The sequence below is a fragment of the Gavialis gangeticus genome, unplaced genomic scaffold, assembly GCF_001723915.1.
Source record: "Gavialis gangeticus isolate Ggan-Ray unplaced genomic scaffold, GavGan_comp1, whole genome shotgun sequence".
NCBI lineage: Eukaryota > Metazoa > Chordata > Crocodylia > Gavialidae > Gavialis > Gavialis gangeticus.
In genome coordinates, this window is record NW_017728992.1 from 121,714,577 (window position 1) to 121,726,585 (window position 12,009).

General features: G+C 42.1%; 1 protein-coding gene across 4 annotated transcripts in view; it reads left to right on the plus strand.

Annotated features, from left to right (window-relative positions):
* The window catches only part of FAM110B (family with sequence similarity 110 member B), a 184,638-nt gene that overhangs the window by 138,246 nt on the left and 34,383 nt on the right, over positions 1-12,009 (plus strand). The window contains exon 1 of one of the 4 annotated variants that reach the window (XM_019527665.1): positions 10,279-10,303. The exons of the other annotated variants lie outside the window; for them this stretch is intronic. The gene's annotated coding sequence lies outside the window, so the exon portion shown is untranslated. Of the gene's footprint in view, positions 1-10,278; positions 10,304-12,009 lie in introns of those variants that run through there. 4 annotated transcript variants of the gene reach the window in all.

Sequence of the window (12,009 nt, forward strand, 5' to 3'; positions counted from 1 at the left end):
CCCCCCCCCCCCCGTGCCTCTGGCCAAGGGGCCCCGGAAGTCCTATCCCTCCCTGGAGATTGAGAGACGGCTATCTGTCAACCTCCAGGGAGGGGCGGGAGGGCCCTCCCCCATTCATCTAATTTTCCAAGGGCCCCCAGAAGTCTTGCCCTCCTTGGAGATTGGCAGGGGGCCACCTGTCAATCTCTGGGGAGATGCAAGGCTTCCAGGGCTAGCTGGCCAATCAGAGGCAGGGGGGGAGAGGAGGAGGCTGCCATGCTCTGCCTCAAAAATGGTGCCCAACACCGTGCTGAGACCACAAAATCCAGAGGCAGCTCCTCAGAATTAGGTAGGTCTCTACATATAAAAGCATAAATTAAATGTTCAATCATTCTCTTCTAATATGTCTTTCTCTCCTCTTCTCTAACATGGCAAGTTTGTATTTCACCTTCATCTGTCAAGCCTATTGTTAAAAGGTAAGGACCAAGATTGGTCTTTGTTACTATTTCCTGAAGCACTGAACACATGTGTGACAATATAGAATCAGTAAAACGCAAACAGACAAGAGACAGGCTCACAAATTCTAATGAATAAGGTTTCAAATCTAAAATCCACATCAGTTGAAATCTGAAGTGGACAAAGAGTGCTTAAAAGCTTCACATCCTCTACTGCTTCCAAGTTCTTTGCAGACAGAATTGTCTCTGCAGACATATTTCAAGAGCCTTTATACAGATACTGCATACTCATCTAGCAAAACCCAGACACAGTTTAGCAGGGCAAGGCACAGTTGGAAACTGGCTCAGTGCCCAGAATCTGCTTTTAACCTCTGCAAAGGCCCTTCTCTTTTTCAGCAGCCCTGAAGTGTAGGTGGGGAAATATCCAATGCTTTCTCCCTGAGAGTAAGACAGATGATTTCCTTAGACACTTACAGAATAATATTTCTGACTCACAGTGAATCACATGTTAAGAGTACTGCCCTAAAAGAAGCTTTCTGTAGGTAGATTCTTCCCTGTAACTCTCTGTCTTCTGGTAAAGAATTTGTGAAACATTAACAGACTGTTATACACTGTTATAAATAGTATAAACAGGCTGTTAGCCATTATAGATGAAGAGAGGAAGGGGAAGGAGCTGAAACACCTGCTCATTTTTTTGTTGCTGCCAATTTATTCATTTATCCTAATGATGCAACTAATTTGAATATATGCAGGATAGAACATAAAAAAGAAAGTGCTCTGACTGGATGGATTTTTGTTTGTTTTGTTTTTAATTTATCTTAAGAAATTGGATTGGGCTTTTCCCCCTGATGTATAATGATACCTAAACAATATTGACCTATTTGTAAAAGATGTTGCTGCTTATAATGAAAGCTGCTTTCAGAATTTGGGATCTGATTCTTCACTGATTTCCACTATGGTTTTACTTGCACAAAGTGAGCAAATAAAATATCAGAAGGATAAGTGTTTTTCTACATGTAGAAGTGTCTATTAGCTTTCTCATATTTTGTTATACGTTTGCCTCAGTTTCCTCTCCTTTTGGTCATCTGCTCAACAAATGATGGATTCAGGATTAGCCCTCCAGCCACTACTTTAATGGTTAGCAGTTTCACTCTCCAAAGAATAATTAAGACAGTCCACTAAATTTCCTTCCCTAGATTTAACTGATGGTCCTTGACTCTATAGACTATACTTTCTTCTTTATGTCCTACCTTCACACTGCCTTTCATCAGGAGTTCATTGGCCCTGTTGACACAAGAGTTTGTCTTTGGATTTAGTATTCACTCAGTCTTCCGTTGGATTTTCTCAGCTTTGGTAGTCTTTCTCTCCTTTTATGCAACAATTTCTTCATCACTACCCTGAAGAAGTGATATACCCTCCTTTTACCCTATTTAAGTACATTGGGGCATGTCTACACGTGTGCTTTAATGCACATTACCCTATTTTAATGAGCAGTAAAGCATCACTACAAAAACTGTTATTTAGCTAGTGCACATAAAAGAATTTAAGATAAGCTAATGCACATTTTCCTGGTACCTCACAATGGAGGTACTAGATTTAATGCACATTAACTAAAGCGTGTTAACGTACTTATAGACACAGGAGCAAAAGAAAGACTGAGAAGCACTGGTCCCTACTACTTATTTGAGAGAGAAAGCTGATGATAAATGATGTTGAGAAGACCAAATCATTTTATAACATTTTGTTGCTGCAGTTCACTAAAAAGGCTAACTGTAATTAGATGATGACTAATGCAATATCAGTAGAAAAAGGGTAAAACACAAGCTAGAAAAGGGAGAGAACAGATTAGAGACCACTTACATAATCAGATGTTTCCAAATCAGTTGGGCCTGATGAATTTTACCCTAGAGGATTTAGAGAATTGGCTGAAGCAATCAGAACCATTAGCAATTATCTTTCAGAATTCACAGAGGAAGGGTGAGGTTCCAGAAGATTGGAAAAGGCAAACATAGTTCTTCTCTTTAAAAGTGGAGAAAGGAGGACCCAGAGAATTAACCAGCTTGAATTCCCAGAAAGAGGCTGAAACAGATAATCAGACAAATTGTAAGCACCAGCAAAATAATGAAGTGATACGTAACAGGCAACATGGATTTATCAAGAACAAACTGTTTCAAATAAATCTAATTTATTTCCATGGCAGAGTAACAACTGTGATACATCTTGGCTTTACTACTATTCTAGCCTGTGTTTTGACACTCTCACATGACATTCTCAGAAGTAAGTCAGGGAAATGTGGTCAAGGTGAAACCAGCATGTGAGAGCACAGCTGGCTGGACAACTAGTTATCAGTGAGCTCATTGTCATGCTGGATCCATTCAGTCCTTTGATTTCCCTCCAAGTTGGCTGAACAGGGGAAATAAAGCAAGGAATAGCCTTGGGGGGTCTCGTTAAGAAAGACATCTCTTGTTTAACAAGAGATAGAAATTAAACTATTTGCCTTAGAGCATCTTGAAGCATACCACTAAATCTAGAACAACTGAAATTGAAAAATTTTGACTGAATGAAAAATTAGTTTAGTTGCAGAGATGAAAAGAGAACATTATTCTAGCATAGTGGCATATGTAAAGGCTCCAGGTCCCAAAATCAGTGTGTTAAGCAACTGAAATAACTGTGGTCTGATGACAAGAACACAGTACCAGGAATCAGGAGTCATGAGTTGCATTCTTCACTCTGTTAGTGACATAAGAATCCTTCAGCAAAAGCATTTCAGATTTTCTGAAAGTAGCTTCTAATTTAGAAAATCAGATTCTACTGCCTGAAATTGATTTGAAGATCTGAGCAACCACATCCCGAACAAATCTGTTTGAATTGTGGGTGCTTTGTACTTCTTGTTCAGATAATCTGGGAGAATTCTTCCAAGTTTTTCTCTTGGTGAAAAAGCTTACCCAGAGCTACCTGAACATACATTTCAATGCAGAGCTCTGGAAAAGCAGAAACCTTGCAGTGTTGACGCTGCACAGCCAGAGGGGCCTTGTGAACAGATCTCAGCGTGCTGTGTAGACTTCCAAGTCTGCCTGGTGCTTGATGGCAGGAGTACACAGGGCAGCCCTGACTGGCTGACCCAAACTGATCAGCAGGGATCCAGGTTTTCTGTTTCCTGCAAAAAATGGGAAAATGTAGATTTTTCCCTTTGACAAAAACATAGATTTTTCATTTTAATGGAGAAACACGTGGATTTTCTACTTCTGCAAAGAGCTCTCTGCAGGCTGGCAGAGTTCCAGCCTGCAAGGGGCTGGGGGGAACGGAAGAAGGGCAGCCGGGCAGGGGTTGCCTGTCCATGTGTGCACATACGCATGCACATGGCTACCAGGCAGCCTGGAGAGCAGTTCCCACAGGTAAGAGGCAATTGAGGCCCCCATAGGGAGGGAGTTGGGAAGGGCTGGAGCTGCTGCCCACACTCCACTCTGCCACAGCTGCCACCATCTCCTGCAGGCAGCAGCTGGGGCTCAGGTGCTGCTGTGGAGGGGCAGGGAGCTGCAGACCCAGGTCCCTGGCCCTGTAGCTCTGGCAGCTAGGGACCCCCTCTGGTAGGGATAGGCGGGGATCAGAGGCTGTGGATGGAGAGTGAGGGGCTGTTGGTGGAGTGAGGGGCACCAGCAGGGCTGGGGTGCCATGGCCTGGGAGTGAGGGGCCTGGATCTGCATCCTGGTAAGCGAAGGGGGCTGGGTGAGCTCTGATTTTCCGTGATAAAAAAAAATGAAAATCAAATACCAAAATTTATAGTTGCTTAGAATTTATTTTATTATAATGATTGAGGCACTGGTAGGCTTCCAAATTGCTTTAAAATTGTAAATATATTAATAAAACATCATGTTCAATTGATACCTATATGTATAGTGGCATTTCATTTTAATTGCAGAGTTTGGGGGTTTTAATCAGAGAATTTGCAATTATTAAACAGAGAAAACCAGGATGCCCGTTGATAACTCAACCTGTGTCTACCTACAGCACAACTTTGGATTGTGAAAAGAGTATGTTCTACTCTGGAGCAGCAGTCCAGTGAGCAGCACACTTGCTCCCTGGGGGTGGCAGGGGTGGAAGCAAAGCACCCAGGGATGCTGGAAGACTGCTGTGGCTTCTGTTAAAAGACATGTATAGATGTTTGCTGGGAGCAGTTTAACCCTGGTTATTTCCAAATTATTTTTCTGCTGGAGCAGTCATTTTTACACTATAAGAAAAATCCTGAACATCTGTACAAACAATTGTCTATATGTGGCCCTTAAATGAGACCCAAGACGTCTAAACTTGGGCATCCAAAATTTGGCATAAACGTTTCAGTATCTGAATGAACTACTAATATACTATAAATGTATGTTCTAAAATAGAATAATATATTGAAATATATTTTTACATACTTTGTATGTTGTGAGGGATGGGGGAGTTGCATTTCAAGTGTGCTCCAAGGTTGGGGGTAGAAAGTCCTATGTACTGACATAACAGTTATGATATGTATTATTGATAGATCCTATCTATAACTTTTTCAAACTCATCTGATTATTTTGCCTTAGTCTGAACAAAACAAAGGAGAGAGATTAGAGATAGCAAGAATGTATCATTAGAATTTAGAATGCCTGAAATAATAAGATTGTTTAGTACAGTGTAAACAGTATTCAGCCACAGCTAAAAGAAATATGTATAACAAGTATTTTGTATGCAAGTCGCAATCATCCCCTCATCATTTCTTCTGTCAGTGGGAGGAATTGTGAGGTTGTCATGAAAAAATCATTCCCAGTTTGAGTGAGTTAAGAGGATGGCATAGCCAAAAGGCCAGTAATTCATTATTCACCTAATCCAGCAAAACTGGTATTGTTAGTACGTTTTACAGGGTTTTTTTCTTCTGCGTTTTCCAAAGCTGGGAATATTGAGTTTGACAGTAAATTTGCACCACAATGTACTGTATTAAATCATCACTGCTGACACCAGTCTTTCCCTGTGAAATGGATAAAATATCAAATTAATAGTTTAAACCACTTTCTGCAGCAAGCCCTTGAAGACCACTGAGTGGGAATGTGCTTTCCCACAAATAGTTCTTTAACTCTTTACTGGTTCTGTTGTAGGATCATTTGGGAGAAAGGAGCCCAGTGTGAGGAAGGTTTTGAGCTGGAATATAGGAGTCTTTTTAACTATTCATTTCCCTCTGAAGTTTTCAAGCTTAGAGTACTTATGCTGTAAATAAGCTGCTGCAGGGCTCAGAGCGTTATTTGTGCATCCCTCCCCCTAGCCACCTGCTGTACTAAACACTTCCTGCATTCCTAATTGGAAAGCTGATTGTATCTTGAATTGCCTTTCTTTCCATTTATATAGAAGCCAGTTATGCCTCTTTCCATATGAAGCTCCAGAGTGTGTGTGTGCATGTGTATTTGGCTATCCTGTTGAAGAATTGTAATCTTCCACTCACTTCAGATAAAGTTGTTTGGGGCTTCTGTTTTCTTTGGGATTTTTTATCTTGTCAAGATCTTGCCATAGTAATGCTGCTTAGGGTCAGGGGTCTCCTCACTAAACCCAGGAGAAAGCAAAAAGTGGAACAGATTTTAAACAGCCAGCCAAACTATATTTATGCATAAATATGTTATCGTTTTATAAAGAAGGCAGGCTGCAAACCACAGGCCGCTTTCTGTTGGCATATTTGATAACGGTGTAACTTTCTCATGATTTAAATCAACAAAAGTAAATAGTCCTGCTGTTTGTTGCATTATACTGCTATGAGCTGATCGGCTCTCTCACCCTGAGCAGAGTTAGGCCATGTCAGTACTTGGACTGAGAACCCTCAAGGAAATGTCTGGTTTTGCAGGAAGTCATAAAGAAGGTGGTAGAGTGAACTGGATGTGAAGACACACAAATACCATGAATATCTGAAATATTTTGCCACCCAGTTTAGTCTAAGTGATGTTCTAATGTAATGAGCAGCCACTGCTCTATTTCAAAAGGGAGAGAAAACACACTTGCCTCCATACTAATTGCCCCTGTTGTTGTGATGAGCAAAAAGAGAGACCCAACAACAACTCTGCCTGGTCATTGGAGCGAAATCCCAAAATTATTCAGGCTCATGGCTCATCAGCCTTATTCTTCTTACTCACATCTGGTATTGGGAGCAAGGAGAAGATCAAATGTCACCTGCCATAAGACTCACCTGGGAAGCTGTTTTTTGCATGGGGTCTCCTTCCACAGAATAACCTTGCCAAACTTGTCTTCAATGAAGTAAAGAAAAAAATACCTTATCCCTCTTCTGACTTTGAGAAACAGAATCAGCTTCTCTCCTTTGGCTTTATGTGGATGGAAACAATAAGTTGCTTGTACTGTCTTAGATCAGTAACCAGCTTTCTGAGGTCTCATCAGGTAAGAGTATAATGCATAACCACATATACTTTTCCCAGGTGCTGGGCACAACATGCTTCATGTAATATCTAGATAGAAAAGATACCCTTATCAAAGTCTGGGAGTCATCTATGACCTGGCTTACCATCCCATGATCTTCTGTGTCAAATGAGTTTCTTATTCCATAAACCCTTCTGAAGTTGAAAAGTGAGATCTTCCTCTTTCTCCATTTTGAATTTATAGTAAGGTAATCTGGAAGGCAGAGGAATGAACCACTCCTTACCATACAGCACCAGGGCCTGGGTCTGATTCTGCTATTTACTGCTGATTTGGTATTCTGAGACTGATGTTGCCCCATGTTTCCTGAGCCCCTGCACAGTATTTCATGTAGTCTAGCAGAATTTCAGCTCTGGAGACTTACTTGGGCAGTACCAACTAAGAAATCATCTGTGAGATAGAAGAGGTACTTTCTGACATTGCTAACAGTAAATAAGTGAAGATTTTAGATATTCAAGGATAAGGAACATTAAGAAAATTGGTAGGGAAACCTACCAAGCTGAGAGAAGGCATGGTAGTTCAAACTCCTACTAATAGCTAACATTGCAGCAAGGGTGAAATTAACGTAGTATAGACTGAATCCAGTCTTTGTTTCTATACTCTGCTTGGTTGACTCTTAACTTCTACATTTTCAGCTGATGATAGATCTGTCAGTTACTGATCATAGTGCAAATTGGCTTGTGCGCCAGGTTCCATTTAGCAAGCGTTATGATTTGGAATAATCTAACATTACTTTGCTTCAAGCTGTCTAGATCTGCCTGCTCTTTTGTCTTAAAATCTGTGTCCCATCCTGTAACCCCTCCCCCTTATAAAGTGTGAACAAGAAATAATTACAAAGGCTAAGCCAGTTTTTTTTATGATTCATCTCTAGATCAAAGTTAGAAATACATACAATTCCTAGTCTCACATCACTTAGAAAGCACTGGGGATCAATCAGTTCTTTAAGTGGTGTTCATTTGTTATATATTTGGCACTGCATTGCACACTTACGTTTTTATGCAAAGATTTTTAAGTAAAGTCTTGGTGTAAACTGTGCATTCATAGTAGACATGTGGAAACCTCCCTCATCTGTATTGTTCATATGGTACGAATCTGCTGTCAGTGGGCTTGTTAACATATTTAAAGCTGAAGATAGAATAAAGTGTGAAAATAAAAGCAATAAAATGAACTATATGTTTGACAATAGCAGCCACACTGGCTGTGCTAAAGATGTCATTGTTCAGTAAGTGCATTCCTCTCTGTATTCAGACCACTTAAAGAAACAGGATCAAAGGGGACACTTGGAGATACAGTAGACTTTGTAATTGGTGCATATAGCAGAACCCAGATAGAGACTCTGTGCTAGCAAATGTCCACAAGCCACACATTGCACTCCATGTAAAAGTGTAATAATAATCATAAAGATATCTTAGTTATCTCAATAAGACATGTGTAGGAAAAATGAAATTGATGTTCCTTTAAAAAAACATAGGAAATTCAAAACAGCCAAAGAATCTTCATCACCTGTTGGTCATACTAAATTTTATATCGCTTTTACAGGCCAGCCACTCAATAGTGTATGATCTGTTTCAAGTACTTGAACACATCTGTTTCGAGCAGGAAACAGTGGACAAGGCAGTGCAAATGAAGGGGAGATTGGCAGCAGTACTCTAGGTGGTACTTTACCATAATTAATAGTATATTCAACAGATGTAGAATTAGTGTGGCTAGTTTCTATGCCATCATTTCTTCCTCCACAGAGGGAGCTGGCATATGTTCTATTATGTGCCTTACAAGCCGCTATGACTTGGAGTTGTCATCTGGCAGATAATCAAGGAACTATAATCAGCTCATCTTGGTGGAGCTTAACATAAAACATCTTGCTGGTATAGTGTATACAAAACCATAAGAATGAGACTTTCTGAACAAAAAAGCATTATTTTACATTAGCATGTACAGTAAAATCTCTGCTATCTGGCATTTAACTAACTAGAAATAAATTCCATTAACCGGAATTTCCAGATGGGGGGGGGAGCTTGCATGTGGCAGCTGCTGCTGCTGCCACCCACCACCCTGTGCTGTCACAGCTCTGCATGCAGTGGCCGCCACTTCCCCCCCCACACCCCTCCACTCCATGTGCAGCTGCCACTGCTACCCACCACCCTGTGCTGCTGCTGCTCTGCAGGTGGCCGTTGCCATACCACATCCCCCAGCCTGCTTCACATGTGGCCGCCACCCCCCTCCCCTGCTCCGCATTGTCTGAAAACCCCTGCCTAAGGTTTTCAGATAACCAGAACTTTTACATAACTGGCAATCCCCTTACCCCAAGGATGCCAGATAACAGTGATTTTACTGTACATGGATAATTGGTACAGAACAGAATTTTTCATATTACAGTTTTATTTATGATAAAATAATTCTGTTTATTATTTAGTGAAGTAAGTTTCTGTACAATTAACTGGACACTAGGGGTGCTATTACATGTGCTCTGGAGTCGAGGGGACCTTTTATTAGAGCGGCTCTGAGATCCACTCCAGTTAAAACACCGCAGTGTCTTGTGTCCCCATGCTTCAATATGGTGGGTGGAGCACTTTAACTAAAGTGTCCCTGCCACTATTTTGAAGTGCAGGAACACTGATACATGAAACATGGAGGCTGGCTGGAGCATAGTAGTTCCACACTCCAGCAGACTCAATCAAGTCTTTTTGTAGGCCAACTGCTCAGTGGTGAATGGTCTGTCTCGAGTACTTCAGCACATATGTTTTAAGCAGGAAGCAGTGGACAAGGCAAAGCAAATGAAGTAGAGCTTGGCAGCAGTACTCTAGGTGGTACTTTACCATAATAAATAGTATACTCAACAGGTGTAGAATTAGTGTGGCTAGCTTTACTCAATTAATCAAGCCTACTCCAATGCACTGTACATACAGTGCATCAGAGCAGCCTCCCGGCACATCTATAGGCACCCTAAGTGATTAATATACATGATGGAAACTCTTCTAATGATAAAGACTTGAGCCCAAATTCCATGGCAATTTACTTTTCACCCAACCCTATGGACAACCATGGAATTACAGGGGTTTAAAATCATCATAAAATATGTATGCCCAGGTTTAATTCAAGTAGCCTTTGGGATTTGTGTTGATTCAGAAGACTATCTGGAATATGTCACCTTAAGAACAATATGTTAGACTGATAAACTGCTGGGAAAGGGTTTTTTCACCAAAACATTAATCAAATTTAAATAGTGAAGTTAACATATAGTTCTGCCTTAGGCAGTGGTAAATTGTTTCAGATTGATTTGCTGATTAAATTGCCTTTTCCTCCTCCTCCTCCCCCTACAAAATTTTAATTTGAAAATCTGAACGCATCTCCCTCGGGTTTTCCCAGGCTTTTCTAGACTGCTCCAAACCCTGCATCATATTGTGATGGGCTTGCTTGTGGGTGTGCTGGATGGGGTAGTGAGTTTGGAAAAAATCTTACACAGTCTGTACAAAAATGCAGATGAGAACCTACACACACCAGTTTGTCCCACCTGTTCCAAACATGAATGGAGACTTTTGTACTGTTACTATGGTCGTATCATAAAGTAGTGAAGATTATTTTAAATGCCTTTTCTGTGTGGGATTAAGTTTAAGAGAATTTACAGCAAAACAGTACAGCTGTTTGTTAGATGAGGGGCCGCATGCATACATAGCATCAATTACGTGTTTATGTGTTACCATAAATGCCGTGCAGAAACTTCTTTGCTTATTTGAAAATCTTTTGGGACATAACCCATATCTAACTTAAAGTTGGTTTTCTGTCAGCTTTGCCTACTAAGTCTCTTCAGTGTACATTTTTCACAGTTCCTAAAGAAAATTTTTTGGTTTTTTGCTCCACATGATGGTCATTAAACAGAATAATATGCTTAAAGGCACTATAGAACATTGATCAGTTTGGTGAACATTAAACAGTCATTGCTATCCTGGGTCTCAACCCAAGTTTAGTGAACCCTATGTCATGTGGCCTTTTTAATTAATTTCCATTTACTAAGTAGCCTTTCAAAAAACCCTTGAAAAATTGGTGCAATTTATTTATTGTGGAGCCAGATGATTACAACTATGAGGAAGAACACAATCTCAGCAGTGATACCTTTATTTTTGTTATAATGACCTTGGCCTTTCATTTTAGAAGATTCATTAGGATACAGATTCTTGAAATTGTGTAGAAAGCTCATTACATAAAAACCACCTTCAGCCCGATAGCTTAAACTCCTTTCACATCTGTCTTGTTCTTTTAATTCATGGGTGGGCAAAATACGGCCTGCAGGCCACATCCATCCTGCAAGGCAGTTTCATCCAGCCTACGGGTGGGTGCCTACTAATTCATTGTATCCATCATGGCCCCAGACTGCCCTTGCAGTGTTCGCATGGGGCCGAGCCCCACTCACTGCCATGGGGGCAGCACACACTGTGCTCCCACCCTCTCCCCTATCTGCAGGGCTAGTAGGTGGGTAGCGGCAGAGGGGAGAAGTGGCACTGGTGGTGGCAGCAGCAGGCGGCAGGGAGTGGTGGTGATGGGTGGGTGGGGAGGAGTGGCGGCAGTGGGTGGGAGGCAGCAGCAGTGGGTGCGCACACAAAAAGGAAAGGGGAAGGGCAGCAGCAGTGCTGGGAGAAGTGACAGTGGTCAGGGAGTGGCAGCAGCAATGGGCAGGAGCGACACAGCAGCTGAGCAGCAGCACAGGGCCCGCACCAGTGCCCTGGGGCCAGGGTGCCAATGGGGACCCAGGGTGGGGCAGCAGGAGCACAGACCCCGGGCACAGGGTCCACCTGGCTCCACTTCACAAGGCTAATGCACATGTAGGAAGAGCCCTGCACTTTGGAGCGGGCACAATGGAGCTGGCACCCTGTCCCCACTGACTGCTATATGCATATCATGGGGAACAGCAGGGAGCTCCACACTATGGAGCCGGGCTAACTCCGCCCCATCCAAGCCGTATACTCTGCACCACTGGCTTCATTGCACTGGGCTCGGTGGAGCTGGTGCTGCACGCTGCCCCCACCTGTGGTCCAGGACTTAGATCGAAGCACAGGGAGCTTTACGCTATGGGGCTAGGTGGTAGTGGCCCCACTTGCTGCCACCACATACAGCTCCAGTGACTGGCACACTCCAGGGACTCTGAGGA